The sequence below is a fragment of the Danio rerio genome, chromosome 21, assembly GCF_052040795.2.
Source record: "Danio rerio strain M-AB ecotype USA chromosome 21, GRCz13ab, whole genome shotgun sequence".
Classification (NCBI taxonomy): Eukaryota; Metazoa; Chordata; class Actinopteri; order Cypriniformes; family Danionidae; genus Danio; species Danio rerio.
This window is the reverse complement of record NC_141041.1, coordinates 20869051-20881573: the sequence shown is the minus strand read 5'-3', so window position 1 is coordinate 20881573 and position 12523 is coordinate 20869051. Positions and strand designations below refer to the sequence as shown.

Sequence of the window (12523 nt, the reverse complement as noted above, 5' to 3'; positions counted from 1 at the left end):
ATGCTATGTATGCAAAGGAGATAAGTGAATGTGTGAGATTAATATTAGTAGAGTAAAAACTACTGTTCAACTGACTTAAGTGGATAGTTCATTTCTGTCGTCATTTACTCACCCTCAATCACTTGTTTAAATCATTTTTGTTTTTTGTTGAACACAAAAGATATTTTAAAGAAAGCGGAAATGTGTTCAACAGAAAAAAAAAACGTATAAAGGTTTGAAACCACTTGATGGGGAGTAAATATATTAAAAAAAAATCTTTTTTTAGGGAACTACCCCTTTAATAAGATCATACAAAATGTAATAAGTTTAAACTAAATTAGGTAATGAAGATTGAAAGGATAATCTTTCTTGAAAAACACTCTCATGAAGCCCCCCAGGGTTTTTCATTCAGAAATGTATCTTGTGCCTGGCCTCAGGTGTCAGCGGGGCGTTTTATCAGGTGTTTTAACTCTCAGCAAAAGATATGAAGTGCAGGGAGAGGAAGTGAGGAAATGAAGCCCAGGTGGGTTTAAGTGGGAGGAGACTGAGCATGAACATATTCCTAGACACTTTAAGACCATCAAAATCCACCCTGATAAGCGAATTTACCTTCTTTATCTTCATTTTATATGGGTTTTAGAGTATTTATAAAGTGATACGTGTAAGACACTGTTATGAGTTTTAGAAGGAGGTCAAACAATGCACAGTCATCTAGAGGTCACAAAAAGTAGAGCCAAATACTGACACGGGCGGCTAATCGACAGGATGACACCAGAAGTACCTTTGCCCTCCCTAAGCAGGAGGTGGAGGTTGAATGTCACACTTGAACTGGTGTCAGTGTGTGCAGGATCACTCTATCAATGACAGCCTCGGGTTACTGAGCATTACTACAGACAGAAACATATGTTCTTACCCTTGACTAAACAAAACACAGCAAAATCTGAGGGGTTTAACTTGTGCATCAGGTGGAGAAAAAAATATTTTGAGAGGAATTATATACAGTTGAAGGCAAAATATTATATATATAATTATATAAACATGTCCCACATGATGTTTTCCTATAATATTTCTATCCTCTGGTGAAAGTCTAATTTCCGTTAGTTTGGCTGTAATATATATTCAACAGTTCTGTGTGCTTCTCGATTCTGATTGGCTGATAGCTGTGCGTTTTTTTTTTTTTCCTGCAATATCATAACTCGTACACCCTCCTCACTTTTCTGTATTACTCTGCCCACATAGAGTGACAGCAGATCAATAAACTCACTACAGTTTGACCAATATTGCAGCTGTTGGACAACATAATGTACTTCTGAGGCTTTTTTAGTCAAGAATGTAGTTGTTTAGATTTCATCTATGCAGTTTAGTTATAAGGATAGTACCTATTTTAAATATTTATAATTTCGTAGAGACATCACATCGGCGGCCATCAGCCTATAATTTAGGAAAGACTGTTGACCTTGTCCATCCACAAGATGGCAACAAAGACCGCATAATAAGCCCTTAGAGGAGAATAGATCAGCATATTTTCAAACTACAGCTGATCATAATATTAGCGAGTGACATTCTAGGTCGATCTCTCTTTTTTATGTTGCATTGTTGTATTTATACCATAGTAACTGTAGTGTATTGAGGAATATATGTATTTTGTGTTAACCACTCTTTCTATAACTCTGAGTTACTTTTTGGTTGGCAATCTGTTTGCAATGGTAGTTGCATTTGCACGTGTTGCTTTGGCTTGTTCAGGGTTAATTATTGTGATTTCCTGATTGCAACAGAGAAATACTGAGAAATCTCTGTAGACTGATGGCATTTTATGCCCTATAACCTTAAAATGTTAGCACAATCACCTGTTCTGTCATCATGTAATCATTCAAACACTAGTCCTAAAGTGACGTTTGTGAAGTTGTAACGGTTTCCGCCGTTCTGACGTCAGCTGCAGATGTGAAGGAATGGCAGAAGAAAGTAGTTCCTCATACAAAAGAATTTTTAGGATTTCTGTGTTTTGATTTTATTTTGTTATATACACGATTATGCCAACAAACTGTTGTATAAATGCAATATCACACTTGTATCGGTGCGATATGGCTGTATATCATCACTGGTGGGACACTAAGCCTGCAGCCTCATGCTAACGCATGCCTATCACCAGTGCTGATATACAGCCAGATCTCACTGCTACTCGTGTGATATTGCTCATATATATAAGTTTAATATTATTAGCCTCCTTAATACATAATTTTTTTTAACTGGCTACAGAACAAACCACTGTTGTCCAGTGACTTTCCTAATTTAAATAACTTGCCTACTTAACCTGATTAACCTAGGAAATGCTTTAAATTGTCCTTTAATCGTAGTTATTATATTTATTCATTCATCCATTCATTTTCTTGTCGGCTTAGTCCCTTTTTTAATCCGGGGTCACCACAGCGGAATGAACCACCAACTTTTCCAGCAAGCTTTTACTCAGCGGATGCTCTTCCAGCCACAACCCATCTCTGGGAAACGTTATTATATTTAACAAACGTTAATTATTGGTAGTAGATGTAATAATTCTAGAAATAAAAATAACCATTATTTTGACAGTCAATGACAGTAAATGCTCTCCATGTGTAGTTCCTGATCAACTAAATTATTAGACTACATTCATTATCAGGTAGCAAAGCAATTATTATTGTTAAACCTGTTAGTTTTCACATCGTGATGTGAGTCCTTTAAAAAAATAAGCAGCTGTAAATGTAATGGTTATAAATCCCTTCTCTTACCATTTCAGCTTATTCAAACTGTTATGTGTTAATGTCAAAAATATAAACAAGAAGAGTTTATTCAGTGGAAATCTTTCCCTAGTTCAAATAACTGCCTAATGCTTTGGTCAGACCACTGAAACACCCCAAAAGTTACCCTCCATTTAATACTCAAAATATTTGAACAACTATATTTTAATTGATAAAAAATTGCCCTAGAAAATGCAAAGGATTAGATTCCCAAGGAGCACGCAGTTTAATGTCCATCTTAAGTAAGAAAGTAAGTAAGTAATGTGTATTCATAAAGCACATTTATTGTGTATGGCCATACACACAGAGCGCTTCACAATCATGAGAGGGGGTCTCTACCAACTTTACCTGTGATGTCACTTCTTCAGATCTTCATATAACTTGGTGGTATGTTTGATTCTTCTGTTTCTTTTCAGTCCCATATTAACTCTCTCATTAAATCTTGTCAATCATTTTTCCAATAATGATGAATTGTTCACAATACTACTGTCAGTCTTCATTTAACATTTAATGTAGGCTTTATATTTGACTTAAAAGTGAAAATCATAAAAAGCACATTTTAATGTGTGTAATTTCATTAGCTTTCTATTTATCATTGTAAAAATGCACATTAAGCTGCTTTGGTTTAAAATGTCTACAAATGCATACTTTAGTTTTGACAATTTTAATGCAGTTAAAACATAGCTGGACCCAAAGACAATATGATCACCTGCACGTCTCACTCCAAAAACACCTGATGAAACCACATATGAAATATCAGACATTCCAGAGTTTTCATACCAGACAAGTCCACTGAACATATCCTGTCCAGTGCGCGCACACACACACACACACACACACACACACACACACACACACACACACACACACACACACACACACACACACACACACACACACACACACACACACACACAAATATATACAATTTTCCCTCTTATTATATGAAAGTGTGCCTTCCATCTGTTACTGCAGATTGAACTCTCAACCCCGTCTTGTTCAGTAGTGACATGGAAAGTCAACAAACCACATGTCTCTATAGTTTATGTGACACTAATGCAGAAAGAAAATGGAAGATGCTCTGGATCATTATAATAATGCAAAGAGCACAACAGAGGGAAAACGTGTGTCCAGTTTAGCCTCCAGCCACAGTGAAACGCAATATCTGTGTATTCCATTACAATGCCATTCTTTTTTCATTTACTCCGAAAGGCTGATGAGGTGGCGGCCACTTGCCTGCTTCATATCATGTTTGCCTTGGTTAACTAAAACGTAAGCTGTAAAAACGCTTTGAATAATTTAAATAAAGTTGAAAATCAGTAAATAATTATAACAAGAAAAACTTTTACTTTAAAACATTACATTTTGAGGCCTTAGCAACAAAAAAATAATTTTAAGCACAAATATTATTGAGATTGAAAAAATATAAATAAAAAACTAATAAAATAACACACATTTAAAATTGTGCTTTAAAAATGTCTTATTAGTTTTGATTTACACTTTGTCATAAATTAAGCCTACACTAATTGTTAAATGAAAACTGAAAGTAGTATTGTGATTTTTAAATTTTTTTTTTACCAATCTATTTAGCAATATTATGATTTTTTTTGTTGTTGTTATTTAATCACTTTATTTTAGTTTACCAACATTACTAAGGCAAATAGTTTTAAAAGTCTAAAACAAAAATATTTAAAAATAAACATAAATGTTAAAGACACTCTTAAACCTAATAAATAAGATGTTAGAAACTCTGTAAACAAAACAAATTACAATAATCAGATCTGAGCTTTCAAGTAAAGGAACCAGCCATCATTATTCAAATACATACTACAACATTACAAATTGTGAAGTTGGATGACTACATTACCCCCAATGCTAAAAAAATCTTTCAGATGGGGAGCTAATGGCTGGGATGCACAAGAAAAGAAACCAAAAAGCTACTGCGACGACATCCTTACATCCTTTTTTTATTTACAATCTATTCACTGTTGCTAGCCACAGCACTCATTTTTAATGTATGTTGTTAGTCTGACCTGAAATAACAAGCGCAAGCCTGTGGTTTCTTTCACCATTTTTTTACGCTCGTGCTCCCCTGTTGTCTCTCGTAACTAGGCGACCATCAAGCGTTTTCTCAGAGGATTACAAATGGACAAACCATTGCTGAAGCTCCGATACAAGTTTATGGAGAAAAGTAAAAAGCACTGCAGTGTTTAAATGCGCTGTGTTTATCTGAGGTAATTAGTCTGCCGTTATTACTGAAATTTGTATATTCCATAAAAAGTGTGAAGCTGATTGGTTTGTTCTATTTGCATGAATGTTGTTGCGCTCGCAGCATTCAGAAAAGCTCAGTTGTTTTTCAAATAGTTGTACCTGGAAAATGGAAAATCCTCCATTGGAAATAACAAACTTGCGCTACAATCTTATTGGCATTCCTTCTAAGGCACACACTCAGCAGCCACATTTTAATAAGACTGTAGTGCTTCATACCGAAACTTCATACCAAGCTTTTTTTTACCGTTAACAATGGTGTTTGGTCAATAAATACTGATATTGATTTTATCGCCCAGCCGTATAGAGAAGGCCTACCGGAGGTGTGTTGAACGTTGTTTACTTAAAAATATATAGTTAAAGGCATGATGCTGCAGAAAATTACCCAAAGGAAATGTATGGGCACAAGAACAGAACTCTGTGGTGACGCTGTCTTTTTACCTGCCTATTATTAAGATTTTGTCTTTTCATGATTACTTTTTTTGTTTTATGATTACTATGATTATTAAAAGTATTTTTTATTTATCATTTTAAAAAGTATCTTATTTTACATAACCCAGTGCCTACCCAGGCTCATTCTAAAAGCGTAGTCCCTTGGACATTTCTGGAGACCACGGGAAGGTACGTACTTTCGCAGTTTTTGTTTTCCAAAGACGCGAGAGGTCGCTGTGTGCGCTTTTTCACATCTCAAATGTTTCTCACGAGTGCCATTCGTGCCCGCGCTGTTTTCGCATAAACCCACCAGAGGCCGCTGTCGACCGAATGACAGAATTAATGATTGACAGGGCAACCGGCCAATCGACCGACCCACCCTCCTTCTTCCCTAAACCCAACCAGTTTTACAGATTGACCCGCTTGCCCGCTTACTCACTTAAACCCAACCGACAGTTTACAAAAGCCCTCGTCTGAATTTTACCCCGTTTTCGGATTTTACCACATTCTCATCCTTTTATGTAGTCTTTCATTTTATTTTTTTGGATTCTGTTTTTGTCTTGCCTGATTTCTGCAACCGCTCTTTCCCAGACTTGAATCGGTGGTCAACTCCTCTCTGCGCCTCAAGTCCGCCGACGTACACATTGAGCTAACTGGATAAACTGGTTGTGGCGGGAAAGATCTCCACATGGAGGTAAGCGATCAGCCGGTAATCGCCAAAATGTTTGGCATCATACCAGCTACATAACTCGCTCTCTCCAGAAATGTCAGCGGGACTACGTTTTCAGAATAAGCCTGTGTTGCCCAATGCCTAAACACAACTAATAGCTTACTAACTATTAATAAGCAGTAAATTAGACATTAATTGTGCAAAAAGTCTTAGTTGTTGGTTTGCAAATAGTGAGAATTGTACCTTAAAATGAGTAATAAAAAATAAATAACAAGAAAATTTACTATAAAAAATAAGATAAAAAAAATAAATACAAAAGCATACAGCTATATTACTAAAACTTAAAATGACAACAATAATATTCATAAAATGTACAGCAGTAGCTGAAAATCAAATCAATAGTTTTATGTTTACCTAAAAACATTCATTCATTCATTTTCATTCGACTTACTCCCTCTTTTCATCTGGGGTCGCCACAGTAGATTGAACTGCCAACTTATCCAGCATGTTTTACACAGCGGATGCCTTTCCAGCTGCAACCCAGTATTAGAAAACACCCAAGCACACTCATTCACACACATACACTAAGACCAATTTAGTTTATTCAATTCACCTATAGCATATGTCTTTTGGGAAACCCAGGCGAACACGAGGAAACATGCAAACTCCACACAGAAATGCCAATGCCAGCCGGGGTTGAAACCAGCGACCTTCTTGCTGTGAGGCAACAGTGCTAACCACTGAGCCACCGTGTCACCTACTTGAAAACATAACTTTTCAAAGTCCTCACATTCATCAGTGTGCATGAAACTTACAGCTCCAGTCAAATAAGTTGAAACATCAAACTGTACATGCAGCATTCAAATGTGGCTTCATTTTTCCAGTCATCTTGGACCTCAATGATTGTAGCTGGCTGATATATTTTGATTCTGATTTAGATCATATACCACACATATCCTCCACTAAATATATCTTCTCGTCATGAGTCAGATAAGAAGAGGACAAGTCCTCCATATGGCGCAAATATCCTTTGATGGCCATACGAATACCACATGTCACTCTTCTATCAAATGAACCAACAGACACAAGCCACACAGGACTGAAGCTGAGAGGAAAACACACACACCTCTTCTCTCAAACCATAATGAGCGTGAAGGAGACATCAACATGTGTTAATTAGTTCCTCATCTCTAATGTGGGAAGTGGCTTGGTCCTGCCAAGCCACTAAAAAACAATAAGACCAAGCCATAAAGTTGATCACTTCCTCATTAATTTTACATTAAGCTGATATCATCCTCATGAGACTAATTATGCAATGAGTCAAGAACATCTAATATCAGATGTTGTTGATAATGCTACATCTACCGATATCAACATGAGATTGTGACAAAGCATGATTCACAAGATCTCCCGTTGTTTTTTTTTCACCCGAATAAACCTCTTAACCTAGAGAGACGCTTGACAAATACCCTCACTATTCAGCTAATAACCTGTAATTAACCTGTTTGCTCATGTCTTTAGTGTGTGTTAGTCATACCGCTTGTTCTCATCCAGGTAGTACAGTCTGAAATGAGCCTTTACTGGTCACCAGAATCAAAGCGAGCCTTGACTCTTGAAGAATGTGCACAAAGATGAAAGCAGCTGTAAAGTTTTATGATTCTCACCAAGTGCATGCACGATTTCAACACCATGTGACGCGGTCAGCCAATCCCTTACTCTTAGATTTCAGATTTACAGTGAGTTTTCCCGAGTAACAAGCTATAAAAGATAAAAAAAGGAACATTTTCAGGTTTTACTTAAATTGGCTGCATGTAAGAATTTTAACGAATAAATCGCTTGTTTATTGCCAATGTGTGAACAGCTTGTAATGAAACGTAAAAAAAAAAAAAAAAAAAAAAAAAAAACAGGCCGACATCCTACAGTCTAAAAATGCTGTGTCCTTTTTATCCCAAATTTGGGTAAAACATGGTCTAATGCATTTGTCAGGATACATATATTTTTTACTACAATCACAAATCAAAAAAAGTTGGGACAGTAAAGAAAATGCAAATAAAAAAGGAAAGTAGCGATTTCTAAATTTACTTTGACTTGTATTTTATTGCAGACAGTACAACAAACATTATTTATCATAATGACTATTATTGTCACAATTATTCATCATATTTTTATTGCTGTTTTTTCATAACAATCACGTATTCCAATTTTGGTTCTTGCAACATATTTCAAAAAGTTGGAACATGAGCAATTAAGGGCAAGTAATCAGGTAAATGAATTAAATAATGGTATGATTTGAAGCAGGTGATTAGAAGGAATTCTAATTATGATTTTGTACAAAGAAAAAAAAATGTCTAGTTCTTTATGAGCAAAGATGAGCCTAGAATCACCAGTTTACCAATAAATATGTGAGAAAATTATTAAAATGTTGAGAAACAATGTTCCTCAAAAAAAGATTGGAAGACATTTGAACATTTCACCTTCAACAGTGCATAACATAATTCAAAAGATTCAAGGAATATGAAGAAATTTCATTGTGTAAAGGACAAGGGCGCATGCTTAAGCTTGAGCTTCTATTGATGAAAGAGCTTCTTTCATAGGCTGCACACAGAATAAAAAATAATCATAGTAGAAATTGACTTACTATGTAAGTTGAATTTTAAAATCAACAGCAGAAGTGCAGCCAGTCATCTGGGCATGTCTGCAGGCTTTGTTCACACCATCAGTTTAAAAGTATTGTTCTGGATTCTTCTTATGCCTTCTTACACAGTGCATTGTATATTTGCATATAGTGCATGTTATAGTCCAACCCCCCCCTTGATTATTCACAACAGTGGAAGTATCAGTCAGAACTATCTTTTTACTGCAAAAATAGTAATGAAATGTAAGTGTAAAATTAATTTGTGAATATGCACATTTTTTATTTCTTCATCATATTTAGTAGAGAATAAAAATAATAATGAATTATTAAATAAATTTAAAAAACATTGCACCTGCAATAATTTTAATAATTTAATAATGTTAAATAATTAATAATAAATAATGTAGCCTTTGTTTTATATTTTTATGTATTTTATGTATTAGACAATATTATTAAATAATAAATAAGTTATTTGAAAATTAAATAAATCATAATAAATATTGTTATTGTCGTTAATCATATTAATAATAATAATTTTCATGCATTTGATATAGCATAAATGAAAAGCAATATGTGAGCCAAGTTGCATGTCCAAATTCAAAGTATTCAAAACACAGTATGCGAGAAGTACCCAGAGGACCTACTACTTCCAGTGAGATTGTTTACTGTGCATTCAATGGACGCTACACTGTCTCATGATGCCACACGAGAGAATTCATGCCTGGAAGTAAAGCGATGCAACTGACTTGTGTTGATCATGTGATAAAGAAACAAATGACAGATTTAGGACATCCAAATTCCATTCATACTACTCACAATAATACTATATAACCCATACCTTTCTAACGGTCATGTTAAAAATTGGTAACAATTTACAGTAAGGTTGACTAATAATTAACTAATAATAATTAACAAAAAATTTACAGTATTAGTTAATGTTAGTTAATGCTTTACTAACATAACCAATGCAGTACATTTATTACAGTATTTCTTCATGTTAGTTAACATTACTTAATGAAATTAAAGTTCAGTGTTTGTTCATGTTAACTCACGGTGCATTAACTAATGTTAACAAGCATGAATTTGAATGTTAATAAAGCATTAGTAAATGTTGAACTGTGATTAGTTTATACATGCTGTACAAGTATTTTTCATAATTAGTTTTTGTTAGGAAATGAAGAGTTCAGATGCAAAAACTTCTAAATACCATTTGAAATTTCCTTTAAAAATTAGCAATTTTATCAGGCTTCTGTCTGTAGGTTCAGTAATTTCAAGTTTATGGCAAAGAATACACTCTTTTAAGCGTCTTTAAAATGAAATAACTCAACATAAACATTAGAGTCTGAGAAAAATGCTCATTTTCAATGAAAATTTTGAATTTGAACTCTGAACTCTTTAAATACTTTATAATTAAACTGTATTGTAAAGTGTGACCTGTAGGTTCAAATTATAAAGTTGTTTGTGATTTCGGACACAGCCAAGGGTTTGGTAGAGATCTGTTAAAGAAACTGTAAGTGTGGTAAATGTCCAGAAATACTACATCTGAACAATGTCTTTAGGTGTTGTAACTGTGGTATAAGCAGAATAATTTGAATTAGAATTGCGGCTGGAAGGGCCTCCACTGCGTAAAACATATGCAGGATAAGTTGGCAGCTGATTGCGCTGTGGTGATTAATAAAGGGACTAAGCCAAAAAGAAAATGAATAAATGAATGGATTATTAGAAAATAATACACACAATACTTAACGTCATGGCACATCAGCAGCCTGTTATTCTAGCCTGATCTCACAAGGAAATGTAAATATTTAACATTTTGTCAATTTAGTGTCTAATTTGTACAAATTCATACAAGTTCAATGTACTATATCAATAGTGTTTAGTCTTTTAAAAACACTGTTGTAACACTTTGAGCCAGTAAGCACTGTTCTTATGACATTTTTCTACAGGAGGAAAATGTGAATAACTCCCAAATACTTTAAATATAGTCTGTGTTATGGCAAGACTATTTATGAAATCTAGGCATAAAACTAATGTTTCAGATGACTGTTCTAGAGCCTACAGCTAATCAAGCTTTCAGATTCTGGAGTGTATTACATTTGTAATGTAATTTATCTTAAGTAAAGCAAGTACTGGTATATAAGTATATAATTTCACTCACCAGGAAAGGCCACGTGAATGGTTTGTGAGCACAATTAAAAACACACAACATGCAATATTATCTAATAATTGTAGGAAATAATTTCAAAAGGCAACTGACTGTGTAAACCACATAAAACCAAACAAAAATACAACGTATATGCAGAGTTCAGCAGCTAATCAGCCGGAATCAGCTGAGGTGACATGATAGTGATCAACAAGAGCTAGTTGTCACTCAAGTGGCCACGCCCTTAATTAAGAGATAAGGATGAGTTATAAAAAAAAAAAAACTCACAGTTATCAGTAAGAGTAAAATTTGTTATATGCACCAAAGCCATCTTTTGTATCAGGCTGTAAACATGTTTTTGTCAACTGTAAAATTGGCCAATGCAGTCAGAGAACATCTGGATTTCCTGGAGCCAGCCCCCAAAGGTGAGTCAATCAATTGCAGTTTTAAGATACTTCCGTATTGGCTTCACAAGGGAGAGCGGGATGTTGCCGCTTGGTCTTCACACACTGAGCTGATGAATGAGACAGTGGTCTGTCTAGATGACAGCAGCTGTCATATTTTATAGATAATAAATATTCGCCCACTTGTAGTACATGATGTAGAGGCATGGGAAAGCCCTGACTCTGAACCAGAGAAGCTCTGATGTTATGACATGCTACATTACGGCACACTTTTAAGTCTCAGTAATCATAACCACTAGCAGAACTGCTTTCATACCTATAAATGGTGAGAGTGCCAGCTGCTGAAACCATGAAGCCCAGACCTCTATTTCTGGAAGAAAAGTGCATTGTGGCTGTTGATAGAGGGCCTGCTGGACAGTCTCAGACAGACAGGGCTGTTACTCATCCAGACAGGCCTCTACTCCTCTAATACTGTGTGAACATTACTCTCGACAGGCTCCCTCAATCTCATCCCGGCCCGGTGTTGACATTCTCTGCCTGGTACTGTTAAAGAAGACCCAGCCGCTCATATGTGACGAAGTGTAGCGCTGTCTGGGAGAAGTTCAGGAGAGGGAAGCTGTAAACAGATCTCCATGGGCTCCTCTGTGACCCCCGGCTCCTCACAGTGCGTTTGTTCTGGCACTTTACAATGCTCTGGGTTTATGGGGCCTGTGACCTGTGGACGTCCACAAGATAAATCCACACAGACTCTCTGGTGGCCGACCACACTAGTGTTATTAGCGCTGGTAATATTTTACAGTGCTATTTGTTAATGCATTGGTTACACTTTACATTATTAAGGTTTTATTTGTTCACATATTTTTTTTACTAACATGAATAAACAATGTGCAATATATTTATTATAGTATTTATTCTTTATTACATCTTTCACTCAAAAAAGGAAGTATGTTGTTTGTTTAAACTACTTATTTAAAATTAGTAGAAGCAACACAATTCTTACAACTCAATTGTTTTACAATGCTCAAATAATTTAGTACACTCCATTTTGAAAATGAATATTTTTAATATAGGCAATGTGGTGAATTTGAACAAAACAGATTTATAAAGCAGATATGTTTATTAAAATAATATTTTAGTCACCGAACATCTTTAGAAATTGAAAGATAAAACATTTTTCTATAACCTAAATGGGGGTGTACTATTTGGCTTCACTAATCCCAT

At 35.1% G+C, this 12523-nt stretch overlaps 1 long non-coding RNA gene across 4 annotated transcripts in view; it reads left to right on the top strand.

Annotated features, from left to right (window-relative positions):
• si:ch211-262i10.2 overlaps window positions 1-12197 on the top strand; it is a 55974-nt gene extending 43777 nt beyond the window's left edge. For 2 of the 4 annotated variants that reach the window (XR_015520239.1, XR_015520236.1), the window contains exons 5-6: window positions 6042-6144; window positions 11798-12197. This is a non-coding gene — a long non-coding RNA (si:ch211-262i10.2). The remainder of the gene's footprint in view (window positions 1-6041; window positions 6145-11797) is intronic. The other 2 variants (XR_015520238.1, XR_015520237.1) reach the window with 1 other exon arrangement.
• The last annotated feature ends 326 nt before the right edge of the window (window positions 12198-12523 follow it).